The sequence below is a fragment of the Panthera leo genome, chromosome C1 (assembly GCF_018350215.1).
Source record: "Panthera leo isolate Ple1 chromosome C1, P.leo_Ple1_pat1.1, whole genome shotgun sequence".
Taxonomy (NCBI): domain Eukaryota; kingdom Metazoa; phylum Chordata; class Mammalia; order Carnivora; family Felidae; genus Panthera; species Panthera leo.
Window position 1 is genome coordinate 121,648,011 of NC_056686.1, and position 19,211 is coordinate 121,667,221.

Genomic DNA, 19,211 nt, shown 5'->3' on the forward strand with positions numbered 1-19,211 from the left:
GTCGAACCTTGGAATCACAGTGAGTAATTAGCACAATGTCTGTAATCAGGGAAAGGTTAGGTTAGGAAAAGAGGCCTAGAAATGTCTGTGACACACAAAAAGAAACGAGAGAGATCATCTGAACAAGAACAACAAGAACAAAAAGAACAATTGAACTTTAAATGTACAAAACAGCTGACTTTTCTATATATACCTTACCTTCTCCACTTCAGTCATAAACTTTTGTCTCACTTGAAAACTCTTAGCCAAGTGTATCTGTGTATATCATTAGTATTTCTTAAAATTTTTTTTAACATTAATTCATTTTTGAGAAACAGACAGAGCACGAGCGGGGGAGGGGCAGAGAGCAAGGTAGACACAGAATCTGAAGCAGGCTCCAGGCTCTGAGCTGTCAGCACAGAGCCTGATGTGGGGCTTAAACCCATGAACCACAAGATCATGACCAGAGCCAAAGTCAGACGCTTAACTGACTGAACCACCCAGGTGCCCCAATATTACTTTTAAATAAATATGTTTCAACTACTCCAGGTTAACAAAAAGAGAGCTTTCATAGTCAATCAAGATTGCCTAAACACAGAAAACACAAAACAACCTGAAATGAATGAAGTGTTATATACTTTTAATCAATAGCAAAGGTGTTGTAAACTACAAAAAATTTTTATGAATAGAAATATTCAACAAATGAAGTCCTTTCAGCAAAACTCTGTATTAGGTCCACTGTGAAAATAGAGATATAATTCCAGGATGAAACAGGTGAGTTTTACTTAGTCTAATAATACGGCTTTTTAAAAATCTAACTGAAATATTTTTTAAAGTCAAACTAAACATCTGTAATGACCCACTATTTAAAGAAACAACGAAATTAAATAATTTTAAAAATCTCATGTTGACTTCCAATGTTATTGATGTCCAAGTTTGTATTGTATGTGTTTGGTTTTCTTTGAATTGGAAATGTCATTTTTTTCCACATTGCCAAGAACAGGTCAGGTTTTAAGGCACCTGACAAGATCCAAGTTTCTAGTCTTTATTTTGCCTTTTTCTACTTACAGTTAGTTTGAAAAACCTTTAACAATATTTATCATTATTTACATTACATGCCCAGGGACAATTTTAATTCAATGAGGGAGGAGAAATATTTGTTTATGGTCCCCAAGACTTTTTTTTATCTTGGTATTTTATTGATATCATTACTTCTACCACTTGAATTTTGAACCCTTAGATTAACACAGTTAGCCATGCACAACTTTATAAATTGCCTAACTAATCTTCATGAATGCTCCTGTTAGTGTTTGGGATTCCTTCCACAGTGACAGTAGAGAGAAACAGTTGAACTTTTGACAGAAAAACAGTGGAGAGGGCCTTTTTATATTACTGCATGGACTTGGTGGGTTTACCTAAAATGGGGACTAAGGAGGGTGCCTGGGTGGCTCAGTCTGTTAAGCATCCAACTTCAGTTCAGGTCATGATATCAGGGTTCATGGGTTCCAGCCTGTGTCAGGCTCTGCAGTGACAACTCGGAGACTCAATCCTGCTTCAAATTCTCTGCTTCAGATGCTGTGTCCCCCTTTCTCTCTCTGCACCTTTCCTGCACTATCTCTCTCTTTTTTCTCTCTCAAAAATAAACAAATAAACATTAAAAAAATTAAAATGGAGAGTAAGGAAGGATTATCTCCAAGGTGTCCCTGGCTCTCTCCAGGTAAGTAGATGTAGGATGAGGCCTAGTAAGTGAAAGAATAGAATCAAAGTACCTCTAGTTATTTTTCTAATCCATTGGTTGATAGATTGTTTTAATAAGAACTTATAAACAACAGCTAGATGTTAGGCACTGTTTTAGACACTAGTGGGCAAACAGACATTGCCCATTTGTCACAACAAACTTAATGTAATAAGATTTACATGATAGAAGGGAATAAAAACATATAATTACATAAGTAATTAAGTAGTTATAATTCTAGTTATTATGAAACTGCATATAAAAGGAAACTTGATCTAGTTTTGAGTAGTCAAACAATAATGTCACTTAATAAATGCCCCCAAGGAAGTGCTTCTTAAGATGAGTTCTAAAATAACAACAGGAATTAAGGAAAGATATGAGATGGTTCAGCCCAAGGTAGGTAAAAGGACCTGCTTATATGAAAGCTTAGACCAAAATGAGTCTTACATATATAAGAAATTTGAATTAACCAGTGGTTCTAGAGATCAGATAATCAACACATGAATGGCAAAGATGTGCCTGGAGAGGTGTGTAGGGGTCAATCAAAGAAGCTCATTTGGAGCTATAGCAATCTTAACCTCTCTACATATTTGATGGTAGAAAGAGATGGAAATTAGTTTGAAAGAGTAAATAGTTTAGGTAAGAGATGGTGTTGTGTTGTAGACTCTGGGTCTAAAGTTCTCTCTTGCTTAGCAAAAAAGCAGGACGCACGACTGAAAGCAAGACATGGCTAATATCCAGGAAAAAACAAGAACCCTGAATAAGGGTCCTCGACCCATTCTTATTAGGATCAGAATTCTTACAAACATGGCAATGGACGTGCATAAAGGGACAATGAATCTGTGAACATTAACTTGTGGATATGAGGGAAAGGGGGTCTTGAGGATATTTGGGGTTAGGGGTTTGCGTTAATACAAAACAAAATCCGGGTGCTGGGCAATCAGAAAGAGGGTTGTTTACAGTGGACATGAGGTAGCACCTCTGTTTATCTTAGCTAGCCTTGGGGATGAGACAGGGGAAATAACCTCAGAGTTAACAAGTCAACTTTCTTTTTTTAATCATCTCCGCTCTGGGCTGCTACACCTGTAGTGCAGCGGTCTATAGCCCAATTTACCTGTTTACCTAACTTGGTCCTTTCCTCCTGTGAAAGCAGCTTTTCTGCTATAGTACTAAATTGGGGGTGCTTCCACCCTAAATATCTAATCTTGTTTGTTTCATATACCTATGTATTGGGCACCTTTGTGCTGTAACTATTTTAGGCCTTTGCTCTGCCTTTCTATTCCGGGGACTCTGCAGCCCCTCTCTATTTTGGGGGATCTTTGCACCTTCCTATACCTGGCACCTTTGCACCTGCCTATTCTCAGGGTGCCTTTGCACCCCTGTTCTTGAGGTGCCAATCTAGTTTACCCAAACTCAGGTGTGACCATTTTATGGCTTTTATTTCTTTAAGCCTTTTTAACCCATTGGTGTAAGCCTAGGGGATTCCTAAGTTTATCCCACGCAGTGTTGGTTAGACTATTGTGATAGCAGTAGACTAGAAAAAAGTAGAAAGACTTCTAAGACATATCTGGGAGACAATGAGCAGAAAGTGGTGGTTGATTGGATGTAGTAGGTGAGAAAGAGGAAGGGATAAAAGGTAACATTTAGGTTTGGGGCTTGAGCTACTGGCTGGATGCTGGAGTCATTTATCAAAATTGGAATCTATCCCAGAGAAGGGATGGGTTTAGAGAAGGAAGGCATGCTAAGACAAAAGTTACTGTTTGGCAAAATCACCCCTGAAAAGCCACCCTTGAGGATCCTTGAATTTGGGAATCTAGTCTTATTTCATATTCCAGTATTTCCTCTCTCCTCCAGGCTCTTCCACCCTCCCCTCAGCATGGTTACTCTGAAGGTGTTTGAGGAAATCAATATATATATATATATATATTTTTATATATAAAATATATATATATTTTATAAAAATATATTTATATTTATATATAAATATATATATATATATTTATAGAAGAGAACAAAAAGAACATTCTTCCCCCTTCTCTTAAGCTCCTCTAATTGTAGCTATATATTTTCATACCACCGTAAGTTTTTTAACAAGATCAGGGCAGTCCTTATCATCTTCCTTTTCATCATATATTAAGCTTGCAAAATCTCTTCAGGAAACTGTGTACAAGTGAGTGCTCCAAAGGTGTGAAAAAATATGTGAAATATAGACACACCTTGAAATAGAAATACTAGCAATTATTTTCAGGCAATGCATATTGAAATATGGAGCTTATTGGCACACAAAAGAAAAAGCTGACTGGTAAAATTGCTATTTTGAGTTTCCACCTCTGAGGTAGCAGACAGTGAATTTTTAACCTCTATAATTCTTTTCTTTCTTTCATTTCAATGATAAAAGATCATATTATTTGACTTGATGTACCTTGCAAATAAACCAAATAATTTTCTCTCATAACCAAAATTTATCAAGCAATCACCAAATAATGACTCAGTGCCTACCATGGCAAAGTCAATATACTGAGAAGACTGAGGAGCTACAAGGAATGTACAAGTTTTTCTCCCAGAACTTTCTGTCTAGCTGGTGGGACAAGATCTGAACATATTTTTAAAAGGATGAGTGATAACAAGGAAGGATAAATAAAAAGATACAGCAAGTAAGAGTGGATTAATTGTACCATGTATGTGTTATGTTAATTCCAAGAAAAGAGAAATTTTTATGCATTGGAAATTTGGTAAAGGTTTATGGAAGATGAAGGTTATGAGCTCAATGTTACAATACAAAGATTTTAGCTAGAAAGAGAAGAAATGAAAGGAAAAGTTGATAGGATATTCCAATTATGAGCAGCTCAAGAGTAAATTGTGGTATTGTAGGGGATGTATCAACAAGATTAAAAGCTAGGAAATTTACACTTTAAAACCACCTTAACGGGGCGCCTGGGTGGCTCAGTCGGTTAAGCGGCTGACTTCGGCTCAGTTCATGATCTCGCGGTCCGTGAGTTCGAGCCCCGCGTCGGGCTCTGTGCTGACAGCTCAGAGCCTGGAGCCTGTTTCAGATTCTGTGTCTCCCTCTCTCTGACCCTCCCCCGTTCATGCTTTGTCTCTCTCTGTCTCAAAAATAAATAAACGTTAAAAAAAAATTTATAAAACCACCTTAACAATAATTATATATATGTGCAAAGCAGTAACCTTCTCCATTTTGTCACCTTTAAAATGAGAGAGTTGGATTAAGTGTTCTCTACAGAATCTTTGACACTTAACATTAGTTTATATTATAAAGAAAGAGCAAGTTCTTACTCGTCCAGCATTATATGAAGCCAGCAAAAGGTAGAGTGTTTGGAAATAGTCAGATTATTGTTTAAATCTGACAGACCAGGATTCAAATCTTGGCAAACCCATTTGTTATCTAGGAAACCCGGGCCAGATACTTAACCATGATGTGCCTTGACTCTTCCTAGATCAATTGATAGATGTTACAGATATAAATAGAGATATTAACATAGATAGTCTTTTCAATAGTGAAAATAATATGTATTACATATGTAATATAATATGTGTTACATAACTGGTTATGTAGGAGGCACTGAAAAAATTTTGGTCACATCCCTTGGTGTCCATGGATGAAAGCTCTGGTTTGCAGTCATGAGATTGAGTTCAAATCTCTGCTGTGCAATAGACTACGTATGTGAAAGTAAAAGGGGCTTGAACTTGATCTTTGCATGTATTTCAATATCACTCAAACACAAAAGGTCAAAATACATACAAGGCAATATGAATTGTGAGGATGCTAAATAGCTAGAGGATGCTATAGTTACCCTTGTTTCACACTATTTTTTTTTCTTTTAACTAGGCCTATATTCCCCTCACATCATTCCCCACTGATACTTTTGATAAGTTACAATTTCTCTTCCGTGTGCTTTGAAATTCTTGGATACTGTTTAGGCTGCACAACATTTCCACTCCACTGTGCTAATTAACATCACAATGAATAATTATCAGCAGCTTCACAATTGTCTCTAGCATACTGTTTTTATTTTATTATATTTATAGATTATGAGGAGAGCAACATAAAACACACCACCAGCTTCCATGCCAAGAATCCTTCATCTAACTAAGAAATGCCATGCAGTACATTTCAGAAATAAATGCCACTCATAAACACGGTATTCTAATGCATATTGAAGTTTCATGTACTAAAGATTGGAGTAGCTATCGGTAGTCAATGAATAATGGATAGGAATGATTAATGACTTTGTGAGATAAGGGATAATTAGATTTGGCATGTGCATCCACCATTTAAGCAAATTGGTATGTGGAATGCATAGTTGAAAGAGATACAGACAAATGACATTAAGCTTCGATGATTCAAATGGGTCTCTTGAGAATGGATGATCCAAATTCTTTTCTAATTTTCCTCCAACAACTCAACACAACCATAAAGGTAACAATGGACCTTATTTTTATGCTAGCAATGGTTGCCTCAGCAACGGAGTGACAGACTCAGAAGCCCAGGCAAGCCTCTTCACACCTTTCTGCCTTCAGGTCATTCACCCTTCTTTTCCCAGATCTCTGTCATTTATTCAAATAATGCTCTCTGGTCCCACTACCTCTCCACACAGTGATGTTGGGGAACAACAAAAGCTCTTGTCAAAACTGTGAAGAAGGAACAGTTTTCTAGACCGTCTTCTGCCAATCCCCCATCCCACCTCCTCAATACACACCCACCACGTACATGTACCTGTAACTGCGTGCTGCCCTATGCCGCTCACCTCTTCTCAAAGTGGTAAGTTACTAAGGACTGCCCTTTGCAGGTAGCGGGATGTTTTGGATCCTCTTTATTCTTAACAAACCATTTCTGTCCCACTTCCCTTGTTTGAGCTTTCTAGTTAAATCAAGGAATTAATCTATGCCAATGGGTTAACACTACACTTATAAATCTCAAATTAGAAACACGTTGATATCCCCTAATCAAGAGAAAGGCATGCCAAAAGTAATTTGTTACTAACATGAGATAAAATGCAAAAATTATATGAAGGAAATTTTATTATTTAAACTAGCTTTCTTCAGTGTTATCAGTATAAAAAATACTCACTTGTATTGAAATGTGCTTTTATTTTCTCCTAGGAGAAATTAAATAAGTGGAGTTACAATGAAAATGCAGTAATCCGAGTGGGCTTGGGGTGAAGATGGGGTGTCGTGGTTGGTGGCACACAAAGAAGATCGATTGTAAGTAAAAGTCTGAGAAAAAATTTTGGTGGAAGCTAACTGATAAATGGGTTTTATTCTTTTTAAAAATTTTTTTAAACATTTATTTATTTTTGAGAGAGAGAGAGAAAGAGAGAGAGAGAGAGAGAATGGGGAGGGGCAGAGAGAGGGAGACACAGAATCTGAAGCAGGCTCCAGGCTCTGAGCTGTCAACACAGACCCCAACGCTGGGCTGGAACTCACGAACTGTGAGATCATAACCTGAGCCGAATTTGGTCCCTTAACCAACTGAGCCACCTAGGCATCCCTATCAATAGGATTTATTCTTAATAGTTATAATTTTAAATGGAATCATGTAGACCTAGGAAAACAAATGAATGGGTACTATCAGGAATTAGGGTAAGGTATTCCTCACATTAAATTCCTGATTATCATACCTTCTTTTGTCTGTGTTTTTAGAAGGGCAATACACAAAAGGAATAATAGTGAGTAGGAAACAAAACACATTATTATGTGCTCTACAAAAGCCTGATACCCTAATACACAGCTCTGGTAAAGTCCAATTTTTAGTAGCCTATATGGGAATTTATGTTGCCCCCAAATCTTTACCTCAAGAACTTATCACCCTCAGACTGGTCACATAAGTTAAAAAAGTAAAGATGAGAAGAAGCTTATGATGGCCAGTTCTGGAAACCTGGCCCCTGATGAGATCTTCCACCTACATATAAACATCAAGGAAGATAGAAAAGAGATGGAAAAGAAATAGAGATAGAGAAGGTGGATGTGTATGATTTAATGCACACTCAACATTAGGGAGCATGACTTCATTATTGTTTGAATGCTGACTAATCAGATTGGAAATGTCTTCCTTGGGCCAGGGTGTAGAATTGGGGATGAGAAGTAAAGCTGGGATGGTTGGTGGTAGAAAAGAACAAAAAACATGACCAAAAATATACCTTATGAAAATATTTAAAATAATGAGAAGTTGAGGCTAACAGAGGAGACATTTGGGGACAGAAGAACCATTCAGGACATTTAGATTAAACAAACACACAGACTCATAGTATCTATGTGCATATAAATATAAATATGTATTTGAAAAAGGTGTATGTATTCATATATATGCAAATGTATAAATCATATATAATATAACATGTAAAACATATCAAACAAACATGAAATATAGCATTTATAAAATATATAACTATACAAACTATTATATATTTAACATATAGTTCTATAAGTAAATATTATATATAAATATGTCACACATAAAATATATATACCTATATACACACATATATATACATATATATATATGTATGTATATATAAAACCTAGCCCACAGTTATACACACATACATGCATACTCCATGCATATTTAATAGTCACTTAGGGAAAAATATTTATATCTATCTGCAGAGTAAACCTATGAAAACAACCTATACTAATCAAATGAGTTGTTTTTATTCATGAAACGCTGAATCATCAATCACCAAACATGAAAAAAATATTAAAGAAAATACTACAGTGGGGAAACATATAGCTGACTAGGCAGAAATAGAAATGATACACAGAAGAAAACATCTACAAGATATATTTAGTGTATTCAGAGGAAAACAAGTATTTACGGTATTTATAAAAGAGACTGCTGTCAAAGAAAAAAAGTATTAAAAGAAGTACCTAGACAATTTTTAAAGTCAGCATATAGAAGGAAAAGTAAAATGAGCAAAACTAAGGATATAGTTGTTGATCTGAAAGAGAAAAATTGACAAAATGCCCCAGAAGACAAAAAGAGCAAAAGACAAAGGGAAGCATAATAAAAGGAGAGATTTTTCCCATGGAGGAAAGACCCAGGACTCTAGATCCTACTGAATCATCGAATAGGAATCCTAGTTGAAAAGAATGGAGATGAGTGTTAAGAAACAATGGAACAAATAATAAAATAAAGATGGTCTTAGGTAAAGAAAGATACATCTTCATATTATAATATGAAGATAATGTTCATATTCTATTGCTGACTAGAATGAAAAAAGACCCATACCTGATGAGTTACATAACTTCATAGGGTAAAGAGAAATTCCATGACCTTCCATAGGGAGAAAAGGAGGTACAACGTACCACGAGAATCTGCTGGCAGATCAATTTCTGATAAGAACACTACTGCTGAAAAGACAATAAAGATACGACTTGAGGAAAATGGAGTCAACTCAGACAAATTCTCAGTGAAGCATAAAGAAAAAAACAAATCCAGTATTTGAAATGTTCAAGGACCTCATACGAAAATGACTCCTTAGAGATTGTTTTGGATCCTACTGGGGGCTGCTGGATTCATTCCCTGGCTAAGACCCCTTTCAGGTCTGAGCATGCATTTCCCTAGCTGCTGGACTGCTGACAGTTTGCAGCTGGTCTCCTCCCCACCCACCTCCCAATCTTGTCCCAACCTCATGCCTCCTTGTAACACACACCCAATGCCTATATCCTTGTCCTGATTTTGGATAATTCTGAAGGAGCATTTCTGGTCAAGAAATCCTCATGAGATCATGTGAGGCCTTTGTTAGGATTACTTCACAGACAAGCTTTTCTTTTTTTTTTCAATCCATCCTCCTTCCCCTCATCCCACACCATGTTGATCCTTAGAAGCAGGGTCCAATCAATTCAATTTCCTGAACACAGATCTCTGTCTCAGAGTCTGCTACCTGGGGAAACTTAAATGCAATAGGAACGTGCACAGCGATTTTTTTTTAAGTAGACAAGAAAGAAAATGACAAGATAATTATGAATTAATGGTCCATGAAATTATATATATATGTAAGCTCAAATGAATAGAAAGGAAAAGTCACTAGATGCAAATGGTTAGGATATTCTTGAGCATTAAAATTTCAGTATTGTAAGATTACATTTCTTTCTTTACAGTTTTAGTTTCAGTATTTGGGTTACATAGTTACATAATTTAAAATATTTACATAATTCAAAAACTGTAAATGTTTTTATTGTGCTTATATATTTGTAATCAACCCATGGTAAAACTGGAACACAACTAGTTACATTGCAAATGTGAAATTGATAAACATAGAAATTTTAAAATAATAATAGAAGCAATAAACTTTAGGGGAGAAAGGAAAAAAAGATACAAGGTTGGATAAGTCACTGTGTGATTAATCTTTCAAAGACTGGAATCAAATAATACTGTCAAAAATTAGTAAATCATGGGGGTGCCTGGGTGGCTCAGTCGGTTAAGGATCCGACTTCAGCTCAGGTCATGATCTCACGGTCCGTGAGTTCAAGCCCCGCGTCGGGCTCTGTGCTGACAGCTTGGAGCCTGGAGCCTGCTTCACATCCTGTGTCTCCCTCTCTCTCTGCCCCTCCCCTGCTCATGCTCTGTCTCTGTCTCAAAAATAAATAAACATTAAAAAAAATTTTTTTTTAAAATTAGTAAATCATGAAAAATATCAAAATATTTATTTTAAGTATATTAAAGGACAGAACTCAAATAAAATTCAGAAACAATTAAGAGAAATTAACTATCCTGAGTAGAAATGGATATAAATGTGGAAGGAATTTTGCACTCTTAATTGGAGACTCATCTATAAAGATTTTTTCTTTAACGTAAAATAGAACTTAGGGCACCTGGGTGGCTCAGCCAGTTAAGTGTCAGACTTCAACTCATGTAATGATCTCGTGGTTCATTAGAACCCCTCGTCAGGCTCCGTGCTGACAGCTTAGAGCCTGGAGTCTGCTTCGGATTCTGTGTTTCCCTCTCTTTATGTCCCTTCCCCTCTCATACTCTCTCTCTCTCTCTCTCTCTCTCTCTCTCAAAAATAAATGATAAATGATAAAAATAGAAGTTAAAAAAATTAAAGAGAATCCATATCAACAAAAGACTAGGTAAATAAATTATAGTGAAATAAATTTTAATAGCCACTTAGGTCCCTCAATTTAGATAATGCTCATACCTTCAGAAAGTGCTTTCACATGTTGTTGAAGCAAAAATCATTTATTGATCACTTCTTCTGGGCAAGCCATTGCTTTCCCTATTAAGTCATTTATTTTCATCTCTGAGACAGATAAGGGAAAATGTCTTTCGTCCTTTTGACAGTTAAGAAAACTAAAACAGAGTAAGTTGCTTTGCCTAAGGTCATCAAACTAATCCTGATGGTACTAAAGCTTTGTTCCTTGTCCTCCCAAACCCAGATTCTTATGACTAACCTCTCTTCTCAATTAATGGGAAATGAATTATAACTAAAAGAGTTAATCCAGAAGAGCCAATGTGAGAAATGGATCGAAGTAAATAGAAGGAGAATTGGTAAATGCATAAGCAATTCATTTTTTCTACCTGACTTTATTTGTCAGGCACTGTGGTAGGTGTCAGGTTTTATTTCCTCACAACAATCCCTATGAAATAAATAGTATTGTCCCAGTTAATATATAAGGAAATCGAGGCTCAAACTAGCTTCTTATGACCGTTTACACAGCCAAAAATGGCAGCAAACTATCCAGTTCTCTAACTTGTATTTTTCCCCCTAAGCAGAGTTTCTCAGCTTTGGCATTATTGGCCATTTGGGCTGGCTAATTATTTCATGGGGGATGTAAAACAGCCAGTAGCACCCTCACCTCCATTTGCAACAACCAAAAATATTTCCAGATGCCCCAGAGGACAGAGTGAAGGATCACTGTCAACTGAGAACCACTGCTCTATCGGTATGGATTACCTTCTTGAGCTTTATCATATTGGGAAATCTCCTCCTGCCCCCCCCCCCCCCGCCCCCGCAATGGGATTCTAATCCCTTGAACTTGGATTCTCTTTATCATTCTCTTTGTACCTTACTGTGAAATTCTTATTTATGATGGTGAATTTTATCTGGGCCTTGTGAGTCTAGAGAGCAGCAATGATTAGGCAATCCCTCCGTCCCTACTGCAAGGAACCACCCTTCCCCATTTGACTTATATAAAATAACAGATGTTCCACTTGTTCACCTCTGACAAGGCCAGACACAGACCTTCCAAATTCCCATTCTTTGCCTCATAAATGATTGGATGTACTATTTTGTCCGCACTGATAAATGCTTATAGCCAAATTGGTTACCTTTCTTCCCTCCCAGTCCTCTGGACTTTGATCTACCCTTAGCCTGAGCCTACATATAACCCCTCTTCATAGTCCCCATCCTGAGAACAGACAGACTTCTGCATAAAACATTCTACTGTCAGACCACCTCACCCTTGCTCATCCTCTTCCTCAAAGCTCAACCCTTTTGTAGCTTTGTTTACTCCTCTTTCTGAAGAAAAGGGCTTTTTCTGGCTAACATTTGAGAAGCTGGCAGATCTCATGATTAGAAGCTCTTCCTAATAACCCCCTCCTGCTGCTACAATAATTCATCCCCTCCCCCCACTCCACTGCAGTATTTTTTTTCAAATAAAGTTTCTCTTTCCCTAGATCCAGATTGTTTTTTTTTTTATCTGACATTATGATAACATATACAAACAAACAAAAAGGAATGCCAATGACTTAATGTATCTGCCATTTAGGACAGAATCAAAATTCTGCATTTAACCTAAATTTTTTTTAAATTTTTTTTTTAACGTTTATTTATTTTTGAGACAGAGAGAGACACAGCATGAACGGGGGAGGGGCAGAGAGAGAGGGAAACACAGAATCGGAAGCAGGCTCCAGGCTCTGAGCCATCAGCCCAGAGCCCGACGAGGGGCTCGAACTCACGGACCGCAGGATCGTGACCTGAGCTGAAGTCGGTCGCTTAACTGACTGAGCCACCCAGGCGCCCCTAATTAAAAAAAAAAAAGAAGTATGTGGAATGTACACTGTAAATAGATAACTGAGGAAAAAAAATAAGGTATTTCATTCAATGACTTCAAAGGTTGCTCGTCTTCACAGCCTTCTAAGTGGGCTTGTTTGGAACCCTCAGGCTGGAAGCAAGAGACAATAGCAGCTCAAGAGCTAACATCTGTACATTTGTCAGCATAGGACACAATTGACATGTCAGCTGAGTACTAAAATGGTCAGGGCAAAGCTAGCTGAAGTGAATGACTCTAAATGAGAAAACAGTGTGATGAGATTCATTGCCTGAGGCACAGAACCTTTGCTTAAGCTGTCTCCCAAAGGTCTGGGTTGAGGGGAAACCAACTTGTTTCCAAGAGCAGTCTCAGTGACTAAGAAATGGCTCACCATTGACAAGGTTAGTTCAAGGGAGCAAAGGTGGAACAGAAATAAAGCCAAAACTTGATCTGCCATAGAGATGTTACCTTTTGTAGCCATGTCAGAACTATCCCCTGAGTGTGTTTCTTCTGTCCTAAAACCAGTTTAATTTATTCTGTAATTTAGCAGGAAACAGAGCCCATGTGGGGGTGTGGAGGAGGGGGAGGGGAGAGAAATGGTAGAGTGAAACCAGTTCCACCAGTAGCTGAATTTTATGTACAATAATTTTTTAGCCATTTTTTGTTTGCCTGTTCTGCTAATTATTGCCTTCAAAAATTATTGTTTCTCTACCCAAATTTTGGACTTGGTTCCTTCCAGCTCTTTTTGTTCTATTGCCTAGGACTGATAGCCTAGATTAGAATTTTCTGTTGCTATTTTAACATAAAACACCATTAATGACATGAATTCAGGTTTTTGTTCCACATAGCTACAGATACCCAAATGGATGAAAAGTTGCCACTCCTGATAGAGAAGAGGGATTGTTGCAGTTCCCTGAATCAACCTGTCAACGAATCTGTTAAATCTCTTCTTTCCATTCATTTCTCAATCTTACACCCACCCTCTCTTCCACTGATGAGTGGTCACTAACATTGTCATTGGGATTTTTGGACCAATGGTGGTCATAATCTCAGGAGTATTCAGAAGCCTAAAGGCAAATAAATGAATGAAAAAAAAAGCTAACAAATATGAAATGATAAGAAATGATAGGGCCCATAATTTAACAATGTTGAAAATAGTAAAATTAGATTAAAGAGGGGCACCTGGGTGGCTCAGTCAGTTAAGCATCTGACTCTTGATTTTGGCTCAGGTCATGATCTCACCAACTGAGATGGAGCCCCCCTTGGGGCTCTGCTCTGCACAGATATAGAGGAACCTGCTTGGGATTCTCTCTCTGCCCCTCCCCTACATGAGTGTGCATGCATGTGTGCCCAATCTTTCTTTCTCAAGAATAAATAAACATTAAAAAATTCAATTAAAGAAATTTTTGTAGACTTCTGTTATAGCAAATTTCTCATTTCTACACAAGATCTATTATTAGGCTTAAATCTCTGTTGGTAGATCACAGAGATGTATTTTGAATTTTTTTTAACATTTTTATTTATTTTTGAGAGACAAAGAGAGGCAGAGTGTGAGCAGAGGAGGGCCCAGAGAGGGAGACACAGATCTGAAGTAGGCTCCAGGCTCTGAACTGTCAGCACAGAACCTGATGTGGGGCTTGAACCCACAAACTGTGAGATCACAACCTGAGCCAAAGTCAGACCTGCAACTGACTGAGCCACCCAGGTGCCCCAACACAGAGATGTATTTTGTATGCCTTGTATATTGCTCAATAATTTGAATGAGATCCCCACATTTAATTGAAACTTGATGTAAAAGAACTATTTCTGACGTCTCTCCCTATACTAATTTTGGGTAATATCTAGTCTACATTTCAGCAGGAAAACAATTGCTTGACCTTTGTAGATGCTCTCTCTTTTTGAGAGAGTGTAGGCTTTCATGTTCACCACAGTCTATTGAATTATACCTGCCTGTTCAATCCATTTATATTACTTTCCAAGCCTCTACTGGCATCTAAGTTTGAAAACTCTAGTCCATAAGTGCTACGAGCCTTTGATTCTACTCCAGATTAACACATCCACAATCTCTTTCCCCTGCCCATTTCATCTACATCACTTACGATACACACACATTGGTAATGAGCAGATTTTTTCCTCAGGAATAAATATTTAGAGAGGGTTTATCTATAACCCTGGGAAATAGCCTGGTCAAAGAGAAAACCAGGACCAGGAAAAATAATGGGTGACTCAATGTTATCCTTCATGATCAGATTCACAATAACAATTATGACAAGATTAAGTTTGTATAAAGTAATCTCGAAAGCTTATGTTGTGCACACTCAATAATTTGCAATAAAATAAATGTTCAGCTTCTTTTCTTCTCCAAATAAAGATGAAAATATATTAATATATTCTTTTTAAAAAGAGAATGTCTTGTTTTAAATTTTGCATGTTCAGGTTTTCTTAAAAAGAATGACTAGAAATGTTCTATAAATCTTTTGAAATTATAATAAGTAAGACAGTAATGGCACAAATCATAAGTACTGTAAAATTGCCTTAGGCATTATATTTTCTGGAAATTAGCATTTTAGAGTACATTTTGAATTTCTGATCAAGTGGTAATGCATAAGAGCATTTTGACTTTAGTTAAAAAGATGCTGCATTTTATATATATATATATATATATAGTGCATATATATGTGTACACACACACACAAACACACACATATATATATATATAATCATTACACATAAGTTTCTGTCTATCTATCTATTGTTTGAATCATTGTTAAAACAGTATCTGTCCAAATTTATGGGCCTGGTTTTTAAAATATAGGCTTTAAGTTTCTAGCTACCTGACATATAGTCAATCTTATTAATAGTCCTTAAAAAATGAAATAAAATAAATATAAAGCTGTAACCAGTACAAAAACCTTTTTATTTCTCCTTCTTTATTGTATTTTCCACTTGCTTCCTTTTTTCCTCTTTTTCTTCTAAATCATTTATTTTTAAACCTAGAGTTTCAATATTTTAAGTAAATTCAGCTTTGTAAGCAATTAGACTAAGAAATAGATTGTCAAATAGGTGGTTTCTATTCCCTTCAGGTTATAATACCCAAACAAAGTAATATAAAAATCTTCAAGACAAAAAGCTTTTGTATGTCTGTTACCTCACAAAATTCTGTGTTTGGAGTTATAATCTTTGTTAATTAGAGATTACTGGAATTTAGAAGTTTGTTGAGACAGAATGCATCTTCCAATGCAGTTCTATTTTAGGAAACTTTTTTCATTCCTTTCTAATTTGTGCACAGAGTTATCTCTTGGGACTAGAGTCCTTGCTTTGGATGCCAAAAAAGCCATCTTGTAGGAAATCAGTCATTGTAAGACATCGGCACAGAACAGAAAAATATTCCCATACTACTTCCCTTCACTACAAGATGCTGTCTGTGGAAATTATCAGTAATTCTAAGCATTTATGCAATCACTGTTCAAAGTGACATTATCAGAGACATGGCATTGATAGGAAGAATCATAAAACAGTAAGAAAGATGAAGTAATTTGCAAAGTACAGTAGGCCATCACAATGATGTCAAAATAGCTTTTGGTGATGGAAATCATATGTATGTCCATGTCTTTAGAACTAGGAGACAAAGTTTAATAAATGGGGTTATGTCAGGAGTTAATCTGACCTATGCTTTAAAGTGTCTAAAAATAAATATGAAAACCTTTGTGTTGCCATTGGTATGCAATATCTCTTCCAATATGTTCACTTATGTATTTGGACTCTTTGTATATTTTTCCATGTAATCACTAAAAATGTGTGTAATGATCCCACCACCACCACCACCAATACCACCAGCAACAACAGAAGTGAATGATTCATCAGATTTGTGTGCTTAACTTTAGTACATATTTTATTAGAAAATATAAGTATTTTGTTTAGCAAGAATTGATATTAACAATAGTCTTTGAAACTTAATGATCTATAACTGTGCTAACCCATTTTAATGTGTTAAATCATATAGATTTTTAGAATCAGAGTGTGGCCATCTAAGAGAAGAATTAAAAGGAAGGACAATCAATAGTGAGGAAGAGCCAGACTCAAATAGATGTGAAGGATAACATATAAAATCAGTTCTAACTCATCTTAGCCAAACTAGATTCTTTCCTTGTAAACCATGGGAAATGTAATCAATTCAGTCACTCATTTTATGAAATAGGTCTTTTTCTAACAAAAGATTGAGTAAATATATTACTTAGTTGATCAGGCATTTTTGGTGTTATGTAAAAATGTTTCAGGGCAGTGGTCTCTCACTAAATTATTGGCAAAGAAAAAGAAAAGACTATATCTTACTTACACTGATGAGACTTCACTTAGTGTGAAGAACCAAAAAGGTCACATATATTGTTACTAAGGATACAGTAGATTGCTACTGTTTTGTATGTATATATAAGATCCTCCAAGGTCCTATACTATGGTCATGTAAGACACTGACAAGACATATATTTAGTTCCCAGTATACAATCTTGGCTGTGAAACAGAGCAAAGAAAACTACTTATTTATTCATATGTTTAACAGTTATATATTGAGTGTGTGCTATGACTCAAGCACAGCTCTATGTACAGAAGATTAAGTGATGAAAGATAAGCATTAAACTCATAAAACTTATGTATTATTAAGAAAGGGCAGGTAATAAGCAAACAGAAACAAGAAACAAAACATGATTATTTCTGATAGTGAGAAGCAGAATTGACAAGCCTAAAATGGAGATCAGTACAAGGAAACGGGGTGTTGTTATAACAACTAAATATACTGCAGTGGCTGAGTGTTTGGGTAGCAGGCAGGGAGGGAACTAATGATATGAGAAAGCAGTCCAGATGGGAACCAATGTATGTAGTATGTTGCTATAAACCATTTGGTAAAATCATGGCCCATGGTAACTTAGGAATTAGACTGGCACCTACTGAGCCTGTACCTCTAGAGAAAATAGTTGGAAAGGATAAGGGTGATTGTGTGTATTGAGATAGTAATATAATATGGCAATTGAGATAGTAATAAAAATATAGTATAAAATATATATGTAATATAAAATATATAATATAATATAATATAATATAAAATATAGTATAAAATATAGTAATTTAGATAGTAATATAATTGTGTGTATTGAGATGGTAATATAATAAAAAAGTTTATCTGGGAAAAAATTGGTTAAATCGCCAAAAGAACTAAAAAGGAATTAAAGAGACCAGATTTGAGAGTGCTAAATGGTTACCAAAGCTTACTGCTTAGACCAAGAACAGCAACAGATAAGAGAGAATATTTTGAATGATAAAGGGTATTCCTATGTAGTCTGGAAACAAGGATCAGATTACAGCTCTGGCCATCTGAAAACCATGCCAGAAAGCCCCAACATCTCCATGAACTAAAATATAAATTGTGAAGGCAAACAATTAAACAAATCAATCTGTCTTGAAAAACATATCTAGAAAAAGCTTTGGATATGATTACAAGTACACAGAACATGACTGGAATAAAATAGATCATACCTACTAAGTTTTTGAAGAATTGTATTACAAATTTCCATAAACTTACTTTTTAAAAAGTCTTTGGCATTTGGAGCTGACAACAATTCTTGGACTCATAACCTTCCAGGAGCAGGAAGCATGTGTGAGATATTCTCCTACATGCATTTTTAGCAAACATTGTAGATATGGGCAATCAAGGACCACAGAGAACAACGGATAAAAGGAATTTATGAAAGAGAACAGAATCAGGATCTGATCAAGAATTTCGTTACCCCCAATTTAGGAAGACTTCATAATTCATACAAAGGTTCATAAATGCTATGGACCAAGAATTGCTTTGTGTTTCTTCCTTTACTGAATGAGATAATCACCAGTTATTATCTGCCAGTTCCATCAGTGCACATTAGGTCAGGATACAAGTAATTTTTACTTTGGTTGACAGTTTGCTACATCATGAAGAGCCACACCCAATATGAAAAATATGTTGCACCTCACCTGAAAATTGTGAAATTTGAGCTGGAGATAGTAAGTAGCTGGGTAGAACTTTGGGTTGTTTCTCTTTAGAAGGTGCTTAATATGTAGAATGAGGGGTGCCTGGGTGGCTCAGTAGGTTAAGTGTCTGACTTTGGCTCAGGTCATGATCTTATGGTTCGTGAGTTCAAGCCCCACGTTGGGCTCTGTGCTGACAGCTCAGAGCCTGGAGCCTGTTTCAGATTCTGTGTCTCCCTCTCTCTCTGCCCCTCCCCTGTTCATGCTCTCTGTTTCAAAAATAAATAAACACTAAAAAAAAATTAATATGGAGCAAAGGGATATTTGAGGCACATGAGACTGTACTGTGACATCTCAGCTGATCATTATGCCTCTTTCTGGAAAACATAATTTCTCATTATTGATTGCAGTTAAGAGTCACCATATAGTCTGGAGAATGTAGGCAAAGTGATGTATGCTGGTCCTAGGCCTGATTTATTCAAAACCTCCCCTGCATAATCTTCTATGT

The 19,211-nt window shown here is 36.3% G+C and overlaps 1 long non-coding RNA gene across 1 annotated transcript in view; it reads left to right on the plus strand.

The window, feature by feature from the left end:
* The first annotated feature begins 6,261 nt into the window (after window positions 1-6,261).
* The window catches only part of LOC122228216, a 29,573-nt gene continuing 16,623 nt past the window's right edge, over window positions 6,262-19,211 (plus strand). The window contains exons 1-2 of the long non-coding RNA XR_006206479.1: window positions 6,262-6,494; window positions 6,836-6,937. This is a non-coding gene — a long non-coding RNA (uncharacterized LOC122228216). The remainder of the gene's footprint in view (window positions 6,495-6,835; window positions 6,938-19,211) is intronic.